General features: G+C 47.8%; 1 protein-coding gene across 2 annotated transcripts in view; it reads right to left on the bottom strand.

The window, feature by feature from the left end:
* Ptpre (protein tyrosine phosphatase receptor type E) overlaps positions 1-20,675 on the bottom strand; it is a 146,670-nt gene that overhangs the window by 50,641 nt on the left and 75,354 nt on the right. Inside the window, exon 1 of one of the 2 annotated variants that reach the window (XM_075972583.1) lies at positions 19,385-19,403. The exons of the other annotated variant lie outside the window; for it this stretch is intronic. The gene's annotated coding sequence lies outside the window, so the exon portion shown is untranslated. Of the gene's footprint in view, positions 1-19,384; positions 19,404-20,675 lie in introns of those variants that run through there. 2 annotated transcript variants of the gene reach the window in all.

The following is a 20,675-nucleotide window of genomic DNA, read 5'->3' as shown; positions in this document are numbered from 1 at the left end:
CCCTCGTGACTTTTATTTGACTTTATCTGGGCTATAAATCAGCCGGTGATGCCCTTCGATCAAGACCCATAAATAAACCAACACTTCCATTACTGCTTCCAGGGGAGACGCCAAAGTATTTTGATAGACTAATGTTCTCTATGCTGAAATCAGCTTCTACAACCCCGGGATAATTGCCTCAGCAAATATGCCAATCACCTGGGCACCCCACTCTGCCAGTGGCCAACAACTAAATGTGTGTGTGGAGGCCAGAAGAGGATGTCTGATCTCCTGGAGGTGCAGTTATAGGAGGCTGTGGGCTACCCAATAGGGGTGCTGGGGACCAAACTGGGTCCTCTGCAAGACAGCAGGGGTCAGAACTCTTAACCTCAGAGCATCTCTCCCGTCCCTTTCCTTCCTTCATTTCTTTCTCCCCCCCCCTCTCCTATCACCATAGGGCAGTTTTAGGTCTTCCTAAAAAACAGCAAGGGCCTCTAATTACAGGCAAAATGGTATATATCTTACCACCCGCTACCTCCTGCCCAGGCTGTCAGACCCACTGCCCTAGGGCATGGCAGTCAGCAGAGGTCTCAGACAACGCTGCTCAACTTCCAGCAGTAGCAAGAACTATCGGCATGACCAGAGCCACAGAATATGGGTTCTGCTTGGGACAATGAGCCCTGTTCTAATTGGACCACAAGACAGGAGATTTAAGAGGCAGGTGACACAGATCTGCAAGATGACAGGGATATGGTTTACAGCTAGAAGCTGCTGCACAGATACCGTTGATCTACCTGCCTGCTGCAAGGCTCTGTGGGAAGAAGGCACACATAAGGAACCCAGCAGCCCCTGGAAGCAGCAAGGTGATTCCCTCTTAGTTGAGGCCAAGAGAAAACAGGCTGGAGAATTTAGGTCTGTACCCTAATATAGGGCTCAATGGGCTAGCCTGTGCCCTCCGCAGCCACTGGGAGTAGAAAGTTCTAGAAAGCATAAGAAGGAACTATATTCCAGAGGTGAAGAGAAGAGCATTCTCTCCCTGTGACATTGTAATTAGTAACCCATCAAAATGCCCAGGGAAACAGTCAGTGCCTCCTCTTGATGGGGGTTTGGGAGCTAAGAGAGACAGACATACTGTTGTTCAAATCCATCACACCCTAGGCTTGAGGTCCAGGCATTTTTACCCTAATTGTGCAATACCATCTTTAAAAGAGGGGTGCTTTTAGAACGTGGTAAAAAACTAGGCATGTAGCTCAGCATTCATACGACCTTGGGTATAAGCATGAGACAAGATGGAGTGAGACCATGTGCACGCCATAAACAAGAGGGTCAGAAATGCAAGGCCACCCTTGGTTACATAACACATTCTGGGTTCCAAGTCAGTTTGAGTTATAGAAAACTCTGTCTCAAAACCAAAGAAACCAAAGCCAGTGTCCAGGTCCCTTCTAGTCAGCAGACTCCCGCTTGCAGCTTCTGTACTATGATGCATTTTCATTCATAGCTTAGCATCCCGGGGCCCTAGTTCCAAGGCAGGGAAAGAGCTCTCTGCATCTTCAAGGGGCAGAGGGGATAGGCAGAAAGGATGCTATCTAAATGCCGTGGATATGAATTGATTACTGCGATTCCACCTTGCATCAAGGGTGTGCTGTGGCAAACCTTTAGTGGGGCTTGCCACATGTTTCCCATGCCTCCTTTGTTGAGAAAGGGTGTAGGACATAGGAGTGATGCTCATCCGAGTAAATGGAAGGTAAACTCATGCCTGTAGGGGACTGACCACTGACTATATGCACTAAGATTGGTCATCTCAGCAGCAGAGAAAGGGCCTGGTTTCTCCTTCCCAGCTGGTCCATGTAATGGGAGGTGTGTGTGTGGCAGGGGGTGCAAGGTGAGGCTCCAGCAATGGGAGGTGGGGGTGGAGATGCAAGGTGGGACTCCAGCCCTCAATCCTATCTATAATATATCTACATCCTTACCCAGGAGCTCTCAGGCTGGGTTGGAAAGAGGCTGCACAGATTAGCTCCAGGGCTTAGGTAGGTTCAGCCCTCACATCTCAGGCACCAAGGAAGCTGTGCACGTTCAGTGCTCACACAACTGGGTGTGCCAGAGAGGGTCTAAATGTTTCTCTGAGTTATAATGCAGGGACATTGCTTTTCTTAGCTGCAACTTGGGACCAGATTTTTCTCACCAAATAACCATAGGAGCAGTTATAAATAATTCATGCACGCTGTTTGGCTCAATTAACATTGCTCATGTGGCAGGGGCAGTTCTTTGAAGTCAGTCCTTTCTTGAGGGACGGTGACACACTCGCGTTGGACCGGGCCACGCATCTGCCCTAATTAGATATTTACACAAGAGACCCGAGTGAAGAGGGTGGATTTGGTTTTAATAAAAGAAGATTAAAAAGCGTGCATTCGCAGCAAATTAAGGAAGACCAAACTGAATTAAAATTCTCCCACAACTTGGCACGGTGAGGGTCTGAAAACGAGGCGCCTCACTTGAAATCACGAAATGATGTTGCTTAAAGTCAGGAAATGAAAATTAGGCTTTTCTTTTCCCTAACTCCCTTTGCCAATGTCCTGTGGGAGTCCCAGTGAGGATGCCAGGGAATGCCATGTGCCCCCTGCCTTTGGAGAGCCGTTTAAGCCCAGCCTGCAAGTCCACCTGTGGAGCAGCAGCCCTCGGCTGTAAGTAGAGGCAGATGCGGGTGATATGGCAAGAAACAGGGTAAGGTTGGATCACTTTGAGTTATACTGTGAGGCAGGCCACACCTGAGCTCCTCAAAGAAGGCTAGGCCGCTAGGCTCTTTGTGACTGGACATGCATTTAAATATTCCAAATTAATGTAAAATCTTAAAAACTTAGGTAAGAGCCTCTTACAGTGACTCTGTACATATATGTTACCACTTTAAATGCAGAAATACACTTGTTCACAGAGAGCTGGAACCTCGGTGTTTCCGGTAGCTTTGCTCATAGGGACAAGTGATTAGAGACGATACATTTGAGTATCAGGAGGGATGGGGTTAAATTTGCTCTGAAAAGCAAGTGTGCTGAAAAGAAAAACAAAGGTATTCATCTCCTCATGCTCAGGAGTTCAGCCCAGAGAGGATGCTGGGAGAGGCCGGTGCGGGCAGTCCTCCCTCCTTGCTGTCCAGCATCTTCTCTGGACCTCTGCCTCAGCAACCGCCTGCCCTCTGCATCTCAGCCACTCTGAGTCTGTGCTTGGGGCTTTCCTCCCGATCCTTCACCTGTCTGGCCCATGCCAGCCTCCGAAGGAGCCCACGCCCTTCCTCACAACGCTGTCCCCCACCTGTTTCTAGTACTGAAACATCGCCAAGGCACCACCTTCCTGCCTGGTGCACAGTGCATAGGGGAGCCTTGTGCTCCCGTGGTCTTTTCTTGTGCTGAGGACGAAACCCAGAAAGACCACAACTTATTTGGCCCAAGACACATATCAGAGAATGGAAGAGTCAGGGTCACATTCTAGTCCAATTCATGTCAGTTTGTGGTAGCTTCATTCACTCATGCACCCATGTATTTGTTCATTCATTCACTCACTCATTCATTCATTCATTCAACTATTTAATGGCACTGACTGTGTCCAAAGACCCCCCACCACCCCTCCTACAGTGCAGGTTACTAGAGCAGAACACCTCCCATTAGATAGTTCTGGAGTTCGGAACCCCTAGATGAAGCTGCCAGCAGATTCAGTGTCTACAGAGGATCTACTTCTTGCTCCTAGATGGCTCTAATGCTAACTTCGGGCAAGCTCCTTTCAGGCCCTGGCTCCTAAGTGCTCCCCAAAGGTACTCAAAGGTATTCCTGGGCTGGGCATGTAGCTCAGGAGTAGATCGCTTGCCCAACATGTGTGAGCCCCCAGGTTGAATCTCCATCACCATAAAAAAAACCGAAACCAAAGAAATACAAACCGAATTCTCTCTCCGTTTTTCGATCATCACAACAGGTCCCCTAAGAGGAACCCTCCCTGCTCTTTGAACAAATTGAATGTCACAGGACAGCTCTGCCCTTCTTCTGGTCTCTGTGATTAGGGCTGCAGGGAGGACATCCTCTCAGCCTCCCTGGGCCCAGACAACGGTAAGGCTGCACACTCAAAAAAGAGAGAGTGGGGTTGGGGTGGTGTGAGTGTGTTAGTGGTTGGGGGTTGTGTGAGCGTGCTAGTTCCAGGGTTACATTTCACTTTATCGACGCTCTGCTGGCAAACTACAGCCAGCCCCATATAATTACAGAAAATTAGAACGGCAGCGTGGCAGCGAACCCAAGAGCCACCCTTTGGGAATATTAATAAGTAGACACTCTCCTCTTTAATAGTAAATGCACACCCATTTCATAAACTGGCTTGTTCTCACACTGGGAAACACCACGGAGCTCATGCATTTTTAAAGAAATGCTGATTTTAGTGTGACCACGAGATAGTAATAGAGATTATTTTTTTTTATTTGTCCAGATTTGTTTGTTCATTGGTTCAACAGGTGTTTCCCACATCATGGAACGGGGTCTGGTTTAACTGGCAAGGCTAGACAAATATGCTCCCTTAAGTATGTCTGGGGACATACTTAACTGGGGGGGGGGTCACTCTCCCATGGAAAATTTCAGTGGGTGCCAGGTATTCCTGCCTCACCTCCGACTGCCCACCTAAATAGAATGCGTGCTGCAGAAGCCGGGGTGACTAAGCTTGTATCCTCAACCTCACTGCACTCACAGGAGCATGAAGCGCTGCTCTTCCAAGGCTGGCAAGCTGGAGACTTGCCTGCATGGCTCTTGAGCTGAGCAGAGGGTCAGATGTAACACTTGACTGCCGGGAGAAAGCCTTCCTAAGACCTGGGGCCCTCACCAGTCCTGCCTTGGGGGACAGAATGATGGTCTTGATTTTTTATTTGCTGCTAAGCCGGGGTGGACAACAATATTGGAGATTTATTATTATTATCATTATTATTATTTTCAGGCAGGTGATGGTCTGGATCTTATAAGCCAAGGGAAGGCAGAAGTTATGTTATTGCCTATGGAGGTGCTGAGCTCAGAGACATTTGATACAAGAGCCGTCTTGAGCATTTTAGTGGCTTGAAACCAGCCTGGAAGTGCACTGAGGACAGGGAGACGTTTACCTGGGTTCAATATCTGTCACTTGGCTAGTTGCCTGTCTCTCAGAGACTCTATCTTCCTTAATCTGAGGCTCTGTGATCTGAGACCCTGTGCCAGCTTTAGGGTGCGTGGGGAACTCAGGGGAGCCCTCTTCACGATCTGCTCTGAGCCATCAAGAGGACAGTGACCTCTGCCTACCTACACAAGTGCTCCTGGCACCACCTCTGTTCCACCTCAGCTGGAGCAGCCACAGCTGAGCACACCCTGAACCTGGGTTCCAACAAGAGGATGCGAGGGAACTCCAAGATGCTCACAGCCCAGTGGGGCAGACACACAATGGCAAAGTGCTGAGTGTTGAAGAGGAAGCTGACATATGTTCAAGAAGGGAGTTTATGTGATTAAAGTGCTATTGGTTAACGTTTTATGGGCTCTGCTTTGAACTCTGAAATCAGAAACCTCAAACTAGATGCAAAATTCGGGAGCCATTTCTGCTTAACTGGAGGTCAAATTTCAAAGACGACCAGCAGATGGCGCCATGGGGAAGTCCTAGAACCAGCTAGCCACACCAGCCCCCTGCTGTCAGATCAGAGTCCACAGCTTTTTAAACTAACTCCCTGTGTCCCCAAAGGTCATCCTCTGGCCAGCATCTCTACAGATTTACACTTTGTAAATGTGGTTTCTGGTCCCATCACTACCCAGGTAATGACCTCAGCAATGCTGTGGTAACCTTCTCAAATCTCCTCTCTCCATTCACACACGGTTGAAGCGATTAATTAGGAAGTAACCTTTTAGGGCAGGTCTGAATTCTGCCTAGCAGGCACCCTCACCCCGTCTCCTCACTTTCAATTCAATTCCACCATCCGTGGGTCTCTCATTCCTCCCTCAGTCAAGAAATTTAACACCCCAGTGAAAAAGTTCCTTGGCTGAAGGGAGCTAGGAGGAAATTACCCATCCAATAGCAGAGGGCATTGGCTTTCTTCCCACAGTATTGATTCTCCCATACATATTAAAATCAATTATTCTGGAGACTATAACTCACAGCGCATACATACACATATCCAGGAGGCGCTAAACATGAGGTGGCGGTGCCCCTGGGGACACCTGCTCTCACCTGCCAGCTGCTTAATGGGTCTGCTATTGGCTATTTCGCACACCCACAAGGATAGCCCCTGGGAGAAAAATTGTCGGTTGCATAGCCTCTCTCCGGATGTGTAATGGTGTCTATTCCTCACTGAGTGGGCAGCCTTGTTATTTCCTAGCCAAGGAAAAGGGTTAGCTCCCAGCCAAGCCTTCTCTGTAGAGCCAGGCATGTGGCAGGAGCCTGGTTTCTAAGTCCCTTGGCGCTTCCATTTTCCAAGTGCAAGAGCAGCTTGGGCAAATCATGCAAATTGGGGACTCTGTGTAGTGGAACACTGAGGCTATGAGTGAGTTAGGCCAGTGGTGCAGAGAAAATGAGAGTAGCTGAAGGGACTGGGAAAGACGAGCCATGTTCGCAGCCCACAGGGGACCTCACATTTGAGGACTAAGTGAAGAAATGAATGCCTCAGTATTGTGGCTTACGCCATAAACAGAGTGGCCATTTCTTGTTTGCATTGGACTGTTGGCTCATGGCTCTGGCTGGGTATGGCCCTCCCCTTTCCCTTTCACCAAAGGGTTTCAGGAGCCAGTCACATGTCCCCCAGACTATGTACCACAGTGGATGGGTAATTGCCACGCAGAAATGGGAGGGAAATTCTGTTATCTTTACATGGAAACCACAGCCAAAGTAAATAACCCTTGCTTTTCCAACAATCATATTTAGAAGATTAAGAAATTGAGGAATCCTAAGTTTAAAGAACTAAATGGTTGAGCCCCCCCCCCTCCAGCATCTTCTAACCATGACTGCTGTTTTTGCCGTATGCCCACTGGAAATGCCTGGATCTCAAAAATTAAGACACCTGCTCCCATCCACAAGCCGAGTGGGTCTTGGACTAGTTTTGCTTCTTTCTGGGTGCATAAACCCAGCAGAGCAGAAACTCTCATGTCTCCAGGGATGTTGGAAAGCTGAGGGAAGCCCTTAGTACTGCCTGGTCACATGGGGACCTTCTGCAGCAGTATTCTGAGTACTGAGAAAATGGTCATGGGATCAAGGCCAGCTACACAGAGCATCCACTACTCCCCAACTCTTTCACTAACTCTTAGGAATGAACTGAGATGCAGCCCCCTGCTGTTGATGATGGACCTTTCTAGGATGTAAACAAATCACTTTGAATTCAGCTCAGAGGTGAGCAAGGTGCAGGCAACATAATCCATTTTACTTCTGTTTCTTTTTGTATATTCTGGTGCTGAGCAGGGCATCTGGGGAGGGCCTCTGCTTTTAGTTCCAAGGACACAAACTCCTGGAACACCCAGGACATAGAGTGAGAACAGGCGCTTCCATCCGAGCACAGAGAAAGGACTCAGAAGGCACTACATTGTTGCTGAACCTCTTCCTCTGAGTTCCTAAGCAGTCCCAGTCTGGGAAGGCTTGATCTGGCAATACCTGCAGAGAACACCTAGTTCCCACCGTGACAAGACTAGAATCTAGTTCCTTGGCCTCTTCCACCCCTCTGGACAGTACAAGGCTTCCATGGTGCCTATTTTACAGGGCACTACAAAGCAGAGAGGTCAGGCATCTAGCCCACTGACACCCAATTAGTACACTGACCCCCACAGAGCCTGAGCTCAAACTCACGCAATCTTTCCGGCACTCAGAACATAGACACCCACGTGTCTACGGTTGGGGTTCATTAATCCTGGGTGTGCTTTTGCTCCTGAACTTTGTAACATTTCATCAGGATGAGTGTGGGGCTCATCTAAACAGACAGACCTCTCATTTCAGGACAAACGGATACACATTTTGTAAATTCCAAAAAAAATCACAGAAAAATATTTACTGACTCCCCCAATCCACATGAGAAAAAAAATACCCTTTGCTTCTTTTGGCAGAAGCCAGTGTTAGCATTTGTGGGGCTGGGACTCTAAACATCCGCATGCAAGGCTTCATTTATCCTGTTCTACCTGGGAGAGGCCCGGCATCCTTAAAAGCGGTTCTTAATAAATATTTGTTCAGTGAGTGAGTGAAATAGCCTTTACTGCCCCCCCCCACAAAGGGCCAAGTTGAGTTTTCTTCCCCCCCAACCAGTGTTTTTATAAACACAGAGCCCTGTGGACTCAAATGTTTACCAACAGAGAGTCAAGAATATTGTGTCCTTTAAGAGCTGTTAAAAGGGGAAGAGACCTCGGTGGCAGGAAATGTCACAACCTGATAGAAAAGGAGAGCAATAAGCAAAGCAGAACCAGGCTGCACTGGTCGTCAGAGCTTCCTCCACTGTGTTCAGCACTGTTAATGTCAAAGCAGAGTGGAACCTGGGAGGGTAAGGAGACTCAGGAGCTGTCACTCAAGCCTCTACGAGCACAGCCTCTTTCCAATTTCATCTGCACAGGAGCCAGGAGGAGCAGAGAGGCCCCCGTGGCAGCAGCAAGACAGAAATTCTCTTTTCTAGTGAGAGCCAGACATTCCTTGGACTTGACATACATGGTCCTGGGGCTCAGGAAGGGCCCCTCAATGGTCCTTGTATGAGCTGTCTCTATTCTGCCTGCTATGCAGATATGCTTATGCTGAACCTCTTCTGAACCCAGAACTTCCTCGGGGAGATATCAAGGAGAAAGGACACAAGTCCCACACTCTGACACAGTCCAGCTCCATGTCCTCAGTTTCCACAAGAACAGAGCTTTGGGGCTGGTGAGATGATTCGTGCCGTAAAGACGCTTACAGCCAAGGCTGACTAATTGGGTGTTCCCTGGGTAGGTCCTCCTTCATGGGGTGGAAGGAGAACGCTGGCTCCTGAAAGTTGATGTCTGACCTCTACACGCGTGCCATGGCATGACTGCGCCTGCGCATTCACACGCTAACATGGATGAAAAGCGAATAAGATTTACAATGTAGCCTCCCTTTAGCATGGCCCAAATATTGCTTACTTTTTCATTTTTCATTAGACATTATAGACATCAATTGATGAACCTGTAAATGCCACAAAACTCCTGAATCATATTTACATCAGGCTGAAGGAGATAGTCTTCAATTAAGCAGTGATTTTCTAAGCTAGCCAAGTATCTGAGAGGGACCAGAAGTTAAATAAGCATAAAATTCTTAATGCTCAGACTTAGCCTTGCCTCCGGAAGTCTCCCGCTCTCCCTATCTGTAAAATGCCCCCAGGGACATAGATGGAGGCGAGAACTGTAGACTGGAGACAGAAGCTGGTCTTGCAAGCCCCCAGAGGAGGGGGAGGCTTAAGGCCTTCAAGGACGAGGGCAGCCAGAGAGTAAGGTACTTAATAGAGTCTCCTAAGTTCATGTCTTCCTGGAGCGCCACTCGGTGGCCATATTTGGACACAGTATTTCTGTAATTGTGAGCAGTTAAGATGAGGCCAAGATGAGCTGGGCTAGAGCCAGGTCCATTGACCTGTCTGTGTAGAAGAAAAGGAGACACAAAGTAGAGGCCGAGGCAGCGAAGGAGAAATGCTGCCATAACCCAGGAAAGCCAAAGACTGCTAGGAGCCAGCAATCCAGTGGTAGCAAGAAGTGTCCCTTCTTTCATAGTTTAAAAACAGGTTTGTTCTCTTGTTCACTTTGTATCTGTATGTGACTATGTATACGAAAGTGCAGGTACCTGTGGGGGACAGAAGAGATTATCAGGTCTCCTGGAATTGGAGTTGCAATAGCTGTGAGCCTCTAGACATGGCCATTCGGGGTCATCAATGTGGGGGCTGGGACCAAACTGAGAACCTTTGCAAGAGCAGCATGAGTCGAAGAGATGGCTTAGTGGCTTTGCAAATTTTGAATATGGAATTACATACAATCCACCCTTAGGTGTATAGGTGCCCATAAAGAATTGAAAACAGGTGTCCATAAATATTCATAGCTGTACCTCTTACGATAGCCATTAAAGGAGAAACAAGCCGTGTGCCCACCCGAGGATGAGAGGAGAAACAGAATGAGGTGTACCCACAGATTGGTACAGTCTCCAGTCTGGACAGAATGGATTGATACACCCTGCCGCCAAGCTGAGCTACAAAACATATTGCAAAAGAAAAGGGATGAGACCCGAAAGGTCACATATTGTATGACTTCATTTACATAAAATAACCAGAATGTGTAAATCAGTAGGTGTACAAGGTGGTTGCCAAGAACCAGGAGGAGGGGTGTTTCACGGGGATGGTACTTCCTCTTGGATTGATGCAGAAATGTTAGAGATGGGCAAAAGGGATGGACACATAAGCACCCTGCACGAACAAACACAAACGGCGTATACACTTCAGCATGGCTCAGTTTATCACAATAAAGACAACTCAATGCCAGGATTGTATCAGCTACTTTCTGTAGCTATGGTAGGACATCATGACCAAGGCCACCTACAGAAGAAAGAGTTTATCTGGGCTGATGTCTCCAGAAGGCGTAGAGCCTCGTGGTGGGGAGGCATGGCAATGAGCAGCAGACAAGTCATCCAGAGAAGGAAGCTGAGAACTCATGTCCTCAGCGCTGGGAGAGCAAACTCAAAGTAGTGGGAGGATTTGAGTTTCAAAGGCCATCCCCAGTGACATATTTCCTCCAGCATCTAATGCTCCCCAAACAGAGCCACCAGCTAAGGACCAAGTGCTCAAATGCCAGAGTCTTATGTATGGGATGCATGCTCTTTCAAACCACCACGGGTATCAATGTTGCCCTGGTGAACAGGATTTGTTCGCAGAACTCACGTAGGACTTTAGACCCCAAAGTGGGAAGCTAATAATTTCAAAAGTGTAGACATATTAACTGCAGTACTCTAAGGTGGGTTTGGACAGATCAGATCAGGGCGAGATGTTTTCAACCCAATCCTAACAGTTACAGAGGTACAGGGATGCTGTGGATTGGATGCTAAATTTCCCCACAGGTTTGAACACTACTGGGTCCCCAGCTTCTGGCACTGTTCTGGGATGATGTTGAGCTTTAAGCAGGGGGAATGTGTAGAAGAAAGAATTGGTTGATAGGAGAACCAGGTTGATAGCTGGCCCATGATGCCATTCCTGCCATGATGGATGCTACCCTCAAACCAGGATCTAAAATAAATCCTTGTTTATTGTCAAGCATCTGGTCACAGCAGGGATAAGAGTGGCACAGGGGGAGAGACAGCCCATAAAAAGCACCATGCAGGTGCCCCCACCATGATGTGATACAGTCTGGGGCCAGGGCTGGGGACGGCATCTCCAAATACACCACAGTGTTCAGATAGTTTGTTTCCAGAACTATCAATCAAAATAAACCTCTTTACTTTATAAAGTAGCCTGCCTTGGGTTTTTTCCTCACAGCAACGAAAAGCTACCTAATAAAAACACGAACCCTGTTTTGGGATGAGTGACCCTCCTTAGCTCAGCACCCAAAAATAGCAAGGATGCTAATACTTATGATAATTAGCCACATCTGTTGCGTGCTGTGTGCTACTTTCTACATGTCTGACACCACCACCTGAATACCCACAACAGGTAGAGATTAGATTCTTACCATCTCCAGTTTTCAGCTAGGAAACTGAGGCACATAAGTATTGAGACCCTTACCAGGAGAGTGGGTGACACTGCTTCCTCTCCAGGGACTAGGAAAACACCGCAGGGTATGATTGGCTGTTGGGGAGAGTGATACCTACAGAATCCTCAGGGCACCCCCAGAGCGCCTCCCCCATCCCATCCGTACAAAGGCTTAGGACCTAGACTTTGTTCTTGTCTATATTAATCCTGCATCTTGATTCAATACGAGTTCTACATTCCGAGGGCCCCATTGTGTTAAATTACACGGTGAGCATGTATTGCAAATTGCACTCATTATTAGAAGTTACCCGGCAACATCAATACTAATTAAGTTGGGATCATTTCTGTAGCTATAATTTTAAAATTCTGGCAGCAATCCAGAGCCCTGTGTCTGCATGTGAACCAACACAAATGGGTGGAAGACAGCGTGCTTTTGTTTCTGAGCACTTAAAAACTAACTGCCTTCAAACTTACCTCTAGACTGACCTTTAAAACTGCCCGCTAAGAGAGCTAAAGCCGTGGCTCAGTGGCTGAGAGTGTGTACCATTCTCGCAGAGGACCAGAGTTCAGTTCCCAGCACCCACACTGGGTGGTTCACAACCACTTGTAACCCTGACTCCAGGGGATCTAATGCCTTTTCTGGTCTCCTGAGGAAACTGCATACATGTGTACACACCGTTACATACACACACATACAAATAGTTTAAAGTATTTTTAAAAAATCTTTCTGCTAATATGATGAGCATATTGACTTTTCTTCTTCTTTAGGTATTTATTTTCATTATGTGTATATATGGATGTGTGTCTATGTGTGGGGACGTGCATATGAGCGCAATGCCCACGGAAGCCAGAAAAGGACATCAGATTCTCTAGAACTGGAGTTACAGGTATTTATGAGTCACCATGCTGGTGCCAGGAAGAGAACCCTGGTACTCTGCAAGAGCAGCCGGTGCTCATAAGCACTGAGCCACTCTCCAGACCCTTTCCTCTTGTTCAGCTCACACTACTCTCAGGAGAGGTGGAGCACAGTAGAGATTTAGAAACAAGAATCCTGAAAATACTTCCAGAACGTTCAGCACTCAAACTGTGTGTGTGTTGATATATGTATGTGTTCATGTAGTGTGCATATGTTCAGGTCTATGGGCATGTGCATTTGTGTGCACAGGTGTGCGGAAAACAGAGTTCATCGAGTGTCTTCCCCAATTGTTTCACACCTTCTTACAGAACACGGAGCCCATTGATTCACCTAGACTGGCTGTCCATTGAGCTCCAGGGATCCACTTGCTTCCTCCTCCCCAACCCCACAATTACATATGCATCCCACTTTTATAGAGGTGCTGTGGATTTGAACCCAGATCCTTGTGCTTTCACAGTGAGCATTTTTACCATTTGATTAATCTTCTCAGCCCTAGTGTTCATGCTTACAGTACATTAGGGAAAAAAATACTTAACATTATTTCCCTTAAATAAAAGGTGACTGCCATCCAGTAACATTAGGAGACTACAAACACTCTCACAGCTAGGCACAACGGGGCTCTTCACAGTCAATGTCCTGCTGAGTGCCATGCAAGGGGTAACAGGGAGGTAAAGGGATACCTGACAGAGGTCAAGTTCTCTCTATCTCTCAGCAAAAAGTGACAAGCTGAGACACTCTGCTTTACCATACTTGAGTGTGTATGTGTGTGTGTGTGTATGTGCATGTATATGCATGCATGTATAGAGAAAAATCTATACAAATTAATGTACAGAGATAAACCATGCTATGTGAGACCCAGGATGCCCCCATGCTGCAGAGAGAGCTGATGTAGCTCCATTCATCCATCCATGCTCATCCACTGACTCAGCTACTAGAGCATGGCTCCCTTTGCTGCACAGAGTACTTGAACAGGGGCAAGGGATGAGCAAGTGTGGGTGCTTGAGCTCCCTGCGTGCACAGTTCTTTGCTTGGTGGTGCCTGATTCCCACCTGTTTGCAATTGCTAAGACCCCGGGACTGGAAAGCAATGCTCACTACCAACTTCCTCCTGCAGAACACTGTCTTACCTAAGGGAGTCGTTGAATGAATGACCACCTTTATAACGCAAACTTCCTGGAAGCTTCCTCCCCCATTTACCCCAGATGGACTTGATGTCCTCATCTCCCTCGTAGCCCTGAGAGGCTGATCAAAACTGAGCACTTGGGAACAACCCAGGCTTAGCTGCAAATTGTGCCATGACAGCTTGGCTCTTCCAATCCGGGACCCATGCACTGTGGATTTTGGAGGCATTCTGGTGAGCATGTGGCTGCCAAGGGCTGGAGTTTCTCCCTGAGCACAGCTAGGCTTACAGCAGCCAGGCTCTGCTGGATGCAGCAGCTGAGGCGGGGCTGCCCTCCAGCCTGCAGAGAGCAGATGAGAGGAACACTGCCATTGCCCCTTCTGCAAAAAATGACAGAATGAGTTTACTTATGGAGGACAGAAAGGAGAAGCTGGGACCCTCAGAGCCCTTGGCAGTGTTTACAAACGCTCACCACAAAGCATCGTGGAGCTTCCTCATGTCTGCTCACTGACGTGTGGCTGCTCTCTCTAATCAGAGAACCCCTCTCCGGTTATTGTCCCCAGAACACTTCAGCATCCTCAGGAGGTTTAGAGCGTCAGGACTGAGAGCACAGGATCTATAGAGAGGGCATTTCCTCAAGGCCCAGCCCTGAGCAGGTGAGCCAGCCCCCAGGCTGTGGAGCCTGTCTGCAGTGCAGGGGTAGGAGGCATCCCAGGTTCAGGCAGCAGTGCTGAGAGCCCGACAGTGGAGCGGAAGGATTCAGTGGCTATCAAAACTGAAGAAACATCCCGAATACTCCCTCCTCTACCCTGGGATAGAATATCATGTAAAGAAAACTCTGGCGTTCTACCAGTGCTCACGTTTTTGTTTTCTGTGAGCTCTTCTTCAGCACACTAAGTGACCAAGCCAGCCTCTGGAATCAAGTTTCAAAAGTCAGCATTTCTCTTAAGTCTTTCCAATATCCACATGACACTCTCTCACCATTTTCTGTGTCTGATCTGCTCACAACACACACACACACACACGCACACGCACGCACACACACACATGCACACACACCGCACACACACGCACGCACACACACACGCATGCACACACACGCATGCACACACACTGCACACACACGCACGCACACATGCACACACACGCACGCACACATGCACACACACGCATGCACACATGCACACACACGCACGCACACACACACACACGCACATCTGTACACCCAGCTCTATGCTCCTAACATGTGTGCACGCACACACACGCACGCACACACACGCACACACACACATGCACACACACGCACGCACACACACGCACGCACACATGCACACACACGCACGCACACACACGCACGCACACATGCACACACACGCATGCACACACACGCACGCACACATGCACACGCACACGCACGCACACACACACACGCACACACAACCACGCACACATGCACACACACACGCACATCTGTACACCCAGCTCTATGCTCCTAACATGTGTGCACGCACACTGAGACTTCTCTTTAATACAGAGCAGTTGCGACAGACCCCAAGTCAACAAGAAGGTAATGCAAGTCCTGTCTCATCGTGTTGTCCTCCCAGCCTTTGCAAACATGAAATACAGTAAGGCACACGCTAAAGTGAGCTACAGATCCCACCACAGATATGCCATGTGGTGGCTCCGATGCTCAGGGACCCTCCCCTGATCCACTGCTCCCAGGGAAGTTGCGGATCCTGAACAGCTTCTGAACATGGCTGGCTCTGTATTTCTGGACAGCGACCTCCATGAGTTCTACAGAAGTCTCACAGTGCACCACGGGAGCAGCTAAGTGTTTGGGTGGAGAGCCAAGAGCTTGCAGGGCTTTCTCTGCTTTATAGGGCAAAGACTGGGGCTCACGGATAAACTGATTTAGAGGAACTACGATGTAAAATGAAACCCGGTGTTTATTCTCAGCAGCAAGGCTGATCTCATAAACACCAGAAATACTTCCCAGGTAAGCCAGTGTCTGTGCTTACCCACACAGCAGCGGCATTAGCCACTTAAAAACAGTCTGAGCGTTTTGCAAGCACAGTTCCAGGAGAATATACGCTGTTCAGTCAAAGGGATATAGTCTTAAGCCATAAGCTGTGTACTTATTTTTAAGGAGAGGAAGAAAATAAAGAGTTCAGCTAGAGAAAAAAACAAACCAACAAAAACAAAAACAAACAAGAAATCCCCCTCCTCTTCCAGTGTGGAAATTCCAAGCCATGGCTCAGTCTGCTTCCTGTTGGATGGTTCCTAAACCACCGTTAACATTTTGATCTTAATCCAAAGATGCTGGCTCAAAACGTTAACCCCCTCCTCTTAGCTTCATGGACATATGGTTCTTAAGTATCGAGTCCAAGAGAAATTGCTGACATGCTAGAGAACAATCTATAGAAACAGAAAGATGCCAACGGGCATGCCTTATCTGCACAGTAAGTCAGCGCCCAACAACTACACAAAGGTGGCGTTTTACAAATGGCAGCTCGAGCAAGGCACACACATGAACTAGAACTGCTGAGACGTTTCTGAGTTCCTGAGTGCCAACATTAGAGAGCAAATTAAAGAAGACACATATGTCTCACAATGTAGAACAATGGTGGAAGGGGCTTCCTGGGCATCCCTTTGCCCATCCATGAAAACAGCAGGCAATCAGCACTGGGGACTGCTGGTCTACAGTGTGAATGCCCCCAAGCAGGCTCTGAATGCACAAGGCACTATATTATTTTTGCAGGTGTTCCTGTGATCATTTACCTTGGGGGTTGTTGGCTGCTGGCACTTGTACCATCACCACAAATCAGGGCTGGGTGTGATGACACATTCCTTGAGCCCTATAAGACAGGTCAGCTTGGTCTACATAGTAAAACCATAAGAGATACATAAGACCCTGTCTTGAAGTGAAATCGTGGCAAAAAACCAGCAGGAACATTTACAGGAGAGCATTTATTGAAATAAATGCTTCAAAATAAATCCATCATTCATAGCATCAAACTGATTTATAAAAAGTTTCTAAAAGAATTTTTTAAAAATTTATTTTATTTCATGTGCATTGGTGTTTTGCCGGCCTATTTGTCTGTGTGAGGGTGCCAGATCCCCTGGAACGGGAGCTACAGACAGTTGTGAGTTGCCATGTGGAAGCTGGGAATTGAACTCAGGTCCTCTGGAAGGAAAGCCAACGCTCTTAACCACTGAGCCATCTATCCAGCAGATCTGCCCCACCCTAAGAAGTTTTAATCAGAAAAAATATTATGGAATAAAATAAAACACAGGACCACTCTAGTGGGCAGCACCAAGTGGTGGTTAGAAGACTTCTGACCACCAAGCTTAGAGAGGAGTGGAAGGTGAGAGGGCCCCCCCATCCCAGGCCGATTGGATTCTCAGCCCACAGGAACTGAGAAAGCACAATGAGAGGCCTCTGTCATGGGCTCCGCCTTGGGGTTTGATTCAGAGTGAAAGTCTGTGTTCACAGTTCACTTTCAAAGGATGCTCCCCGAGCCAAGCTCACTGAGCTGCAACACGAACTGAGGAAGACATGAGGCCAGGCGTCTCCCAGAAGCACGGGGGTAGTGTTTTTCCTTAAATGTGGTTCAGAGACTTTTTTTTCTTTTTATCGTAACACATACATTTAAATCAGGATTACCCTTTAACAGATGCTTTAGCGTGTAATAAATGGTGAAGTGCTGAGGCACCTTGCCAAAACCAAAGCTCCCCATCCGTTGACGAACAGCCCCCACTCCCCTCAGCTTAGAAAACACTTCTATTTCAGGCATGACGTGACCTTAGAGAGATAACTTCTCATATCAAAGTCATCTCTTACCTCTCCCACAGCAAACACTAAAATAAAAGGGGAAACGAGTGCTTGGTTTTACTTCCCATCCTATTACCTGGAAGCCTGGCGCTCCTGCCGCCACCGCCTTGTCTGAGGAAGCCCTCCGTACCCTGGGATGGAGTGGAGCATTCGTCAGAGGGGGGTCTTTATTTCAGATTCTGCAAGGAAACTCAGATATCATCAAAGCCCCAGGGACACGCTACTTCATGGAGAGACTGTGCTTCCGAGTCTCAGGACAGCAGCGCAGACACACCCCAGATGTGGACCGAGAGCTCTAACAAAGCTTCAGGCCATGTAGGAGGAACAAGGATGCCTCTGCACCCCAGTGCATCCTTCCAGGAGAGATGCCGGCTGCAGAATCGTACATTTTATATTACTCGTAAGAATGATCTTACGAGTAATCCAGGCACTCATTTTAATTTTTTCCTGAGAATCTGAAGTACTGAGCCTTGAGTGTTTTCCACCGTGCCAAGGAGGCATTGCATATTTATGTGCTCTGTTTCGTTCAGCTCGCTAGCATTTCTGCCTCCAATAAGAAAATGTGCAAAGTCTCTAATGGCCACATAGGCCAACAAAGGTCATCCAGGGCCATTCTGTGTGGCTTCTAACAGCCGGGGGACATCCTTGCGGATGGAATGCCCTGGGCACTTGCTCATCAGCTGCTGGAATTGCTGTCTTGCTTTCCTCCGTGGCTTAGATTATCACATGAGTTATCTGTAAATCCATTTATTTGTCTGAAAATTCTCTTGCCCATATGTTTTCTGTCCATAAAGAAAAGTATGAAGCAATCACTGACAACCACCTCTACTGCAAACAGCCATACCACTGATTTCGAGGGGCATCTGAGATCTCTTTCATTCCCGAAGGGGGCCATTATTTCCACTGGTTGCCATAGTGATTGCTGCAGTATTGCTGCTGTGCGTTCAGTTCTGAATCACAGTCAAGCCGCACACTTAAATCAAGCCATTTGCTTCACATGGTACCGGCTTTTCCAAAAACAAACACCTCGTCATGTACAACATCATTAAGCGGACTCTCAGCTCCATCCCACAGGGTGGAAGGGCAGCGCAGAGGACCGTGTGTGTGCATGCTGGCATAAACGTGATAGATGCAGTGGGACTTAGGAAAGCAGGTAGCATCTTATAGTTCGTCCACTTAGTCCCTGTATTACACAGTAAGGGAGAACATGTGTATCACCACGGATGCTGTGAGAAATAGTTTGTAAACAGCAGAAGAAATGAAGTCGGAAGGGGGAGCAACGTGTTTTCTTGTTGCAAGATCTTCCATATCCACTCAAGTTCTAGCTTCATTCCTGTTCTCACCATCAAACACCCTGACCAAGAGCATCTTCGAGGAGGAAAAGGCTTACTAGGCTGACACTTCCAGACTACGGTCCCATCCCGAGGGCAAGAGAAGGCAGAAACTCAGGCAGCTAGTCACACTGCACCCACAGTCAAGAGCAGAGAACAAACCCACCCATGCTGCCTGCCTGGCGCTTTTGCTCAAATAGCTTTTTCTCCTTTCATACAGTTCAGGACTCAGCCTAGGGAATGGTGCTGCACACAATGGGCTGGGTCTTCTTGGGACAATTAAGAATCGAGGCGGTCCCCACAGACATGACCAGAGGCCAGTTTAATCTAGGCCATCCCTTCACTGAGGCTCTCTTCTCAAATAATTTTTAGGATGTGACAAGTTATTATTTAAAACTAAGCATCACATACTCCTCAGTGAATAAGCCTTGTGTCCCCATTGCACACCAACACACACACACGCACACACACACACACACACACACACACACACACACACACACACACTGTACTTAGTCGGTATCTGAGAACTCTACCTTTGGAAATGTGACGGTTATCTCATTTTTCAGCCTTCCGTGTCCTGGCTTTCTGAGAGGTGAAGAACTCCCAGGCTGAACTGGATTTGAACTCAAGGATGCTGATCCTCTGAGGGGCTAGCCCAAGGATTCAGCTTCTGAGCAGAGTGCTGACTTCAGTTCTGCAGCCTCAGAGGACAGGGGAAGCTGCCCTGAGAGTGGCCACTGAGAGCTTCCCTTTATTCCTCCTGCCAATCAGGATGCTCAGGGAAGTAGCCAGCTTTCACTCCAACAGGAGGGTATTATTAAAAAGGGAGAAATACCCTGGGGCTTGGATATTAGGGGCTGCCATTTGGATAAAAAGTCTATAATTATGGAGCAAGGAAAACATTAAATCTAAGTTTGATTTAAAAAATTAAGTTAATATAAGTTTGATTCATTTAGTTGTGGAATCTTTTCTCTCACTCCCTCTTCTCTGCCTCTCTCTCTCTCTCTCTCTCTCTCTCTCTCTCTCTCTCTCTCTCTCTCTCTCTCTCTCATTTTTGTTTTGTGTCCCTCGCATCCCCTTCCAGAATCCCCTCCCATGGCACGACTGCAGACTGAGAAGTTTTGTTGTTTTAGTGACACAAAGAAAGCATTCTCCACATAGGAAAGAATGCTGTGGAGAATCTCAGATGCAGGCTGCCGTGGTAAATGGACACACTTCTTACAACACCCACTTCAAAAAGAAATGAGGGTTGTGACATTTACAGTAATCCACAGCAGCCTGGACACACCAGCCCTGCATCTGAGCATACAGCCAGCCTCCTTCCTTCTTGATAGAAATGTTTTCATGAGTGTAGTTGCCGACAGGGAAGGAGATGGAGAAAGGAAGTGAACAGTTAGGTGGGGGGCTAAAGAGTTGGGAGTTTATGGACACCATCCCCTATTGTAATGGTTCAGACAGAGCAAAAGGGAGCGATAGGCATACATGCTTAGAAGCAGACCTTAGACTGAGAAGTGTTGCAGGGAAAAAGGAATCTGGTGAGGCTGGAGAGATGGCTCAGTGAGTGCATTACTTTCTGTGCAAGCAGGGGAGCCTGAGTTTGAATCCCAGCACCCATGGAGAAAGACCAGATGTTGGGCTTCCCTGTAACTCTAGTGCTGGGAGGGTGGAGACACACAGATCCTGGGGGTCCCCGAAGAGTCAGTCAGTCGGGCTGAAATAGTGAGTTCCACGTTCAGTGAGAGACCCTGCCTCAAAAACAGATACGGTAGAGAGCAATAGAGGAGGACCCCTCAAGGTTCACACTTGGCTTCCATGCAAGTTCAT

The sequence above is a fragment of the Microtus pennsylvanicus genome, chromosome 5, assembly GCF_037038515.1.
Source record: "Microtus pennsylvanicus isolate mMicPen1 chromosome 5, mMicPen1.hap1, whole genome shotgun sequence".
NCBI classification, from domain to species: domain Eukaryota; kingdom Metazoa; phylum Chordata; class Mammalia; order Rodentia; family Cricetidae; genus Microtus; species Microtus pennsylvanicus.
Note: the sequence above shows the minus strand (reverse complement) of the source record. Positions and strands in the feature narration are given on the sequence as shown.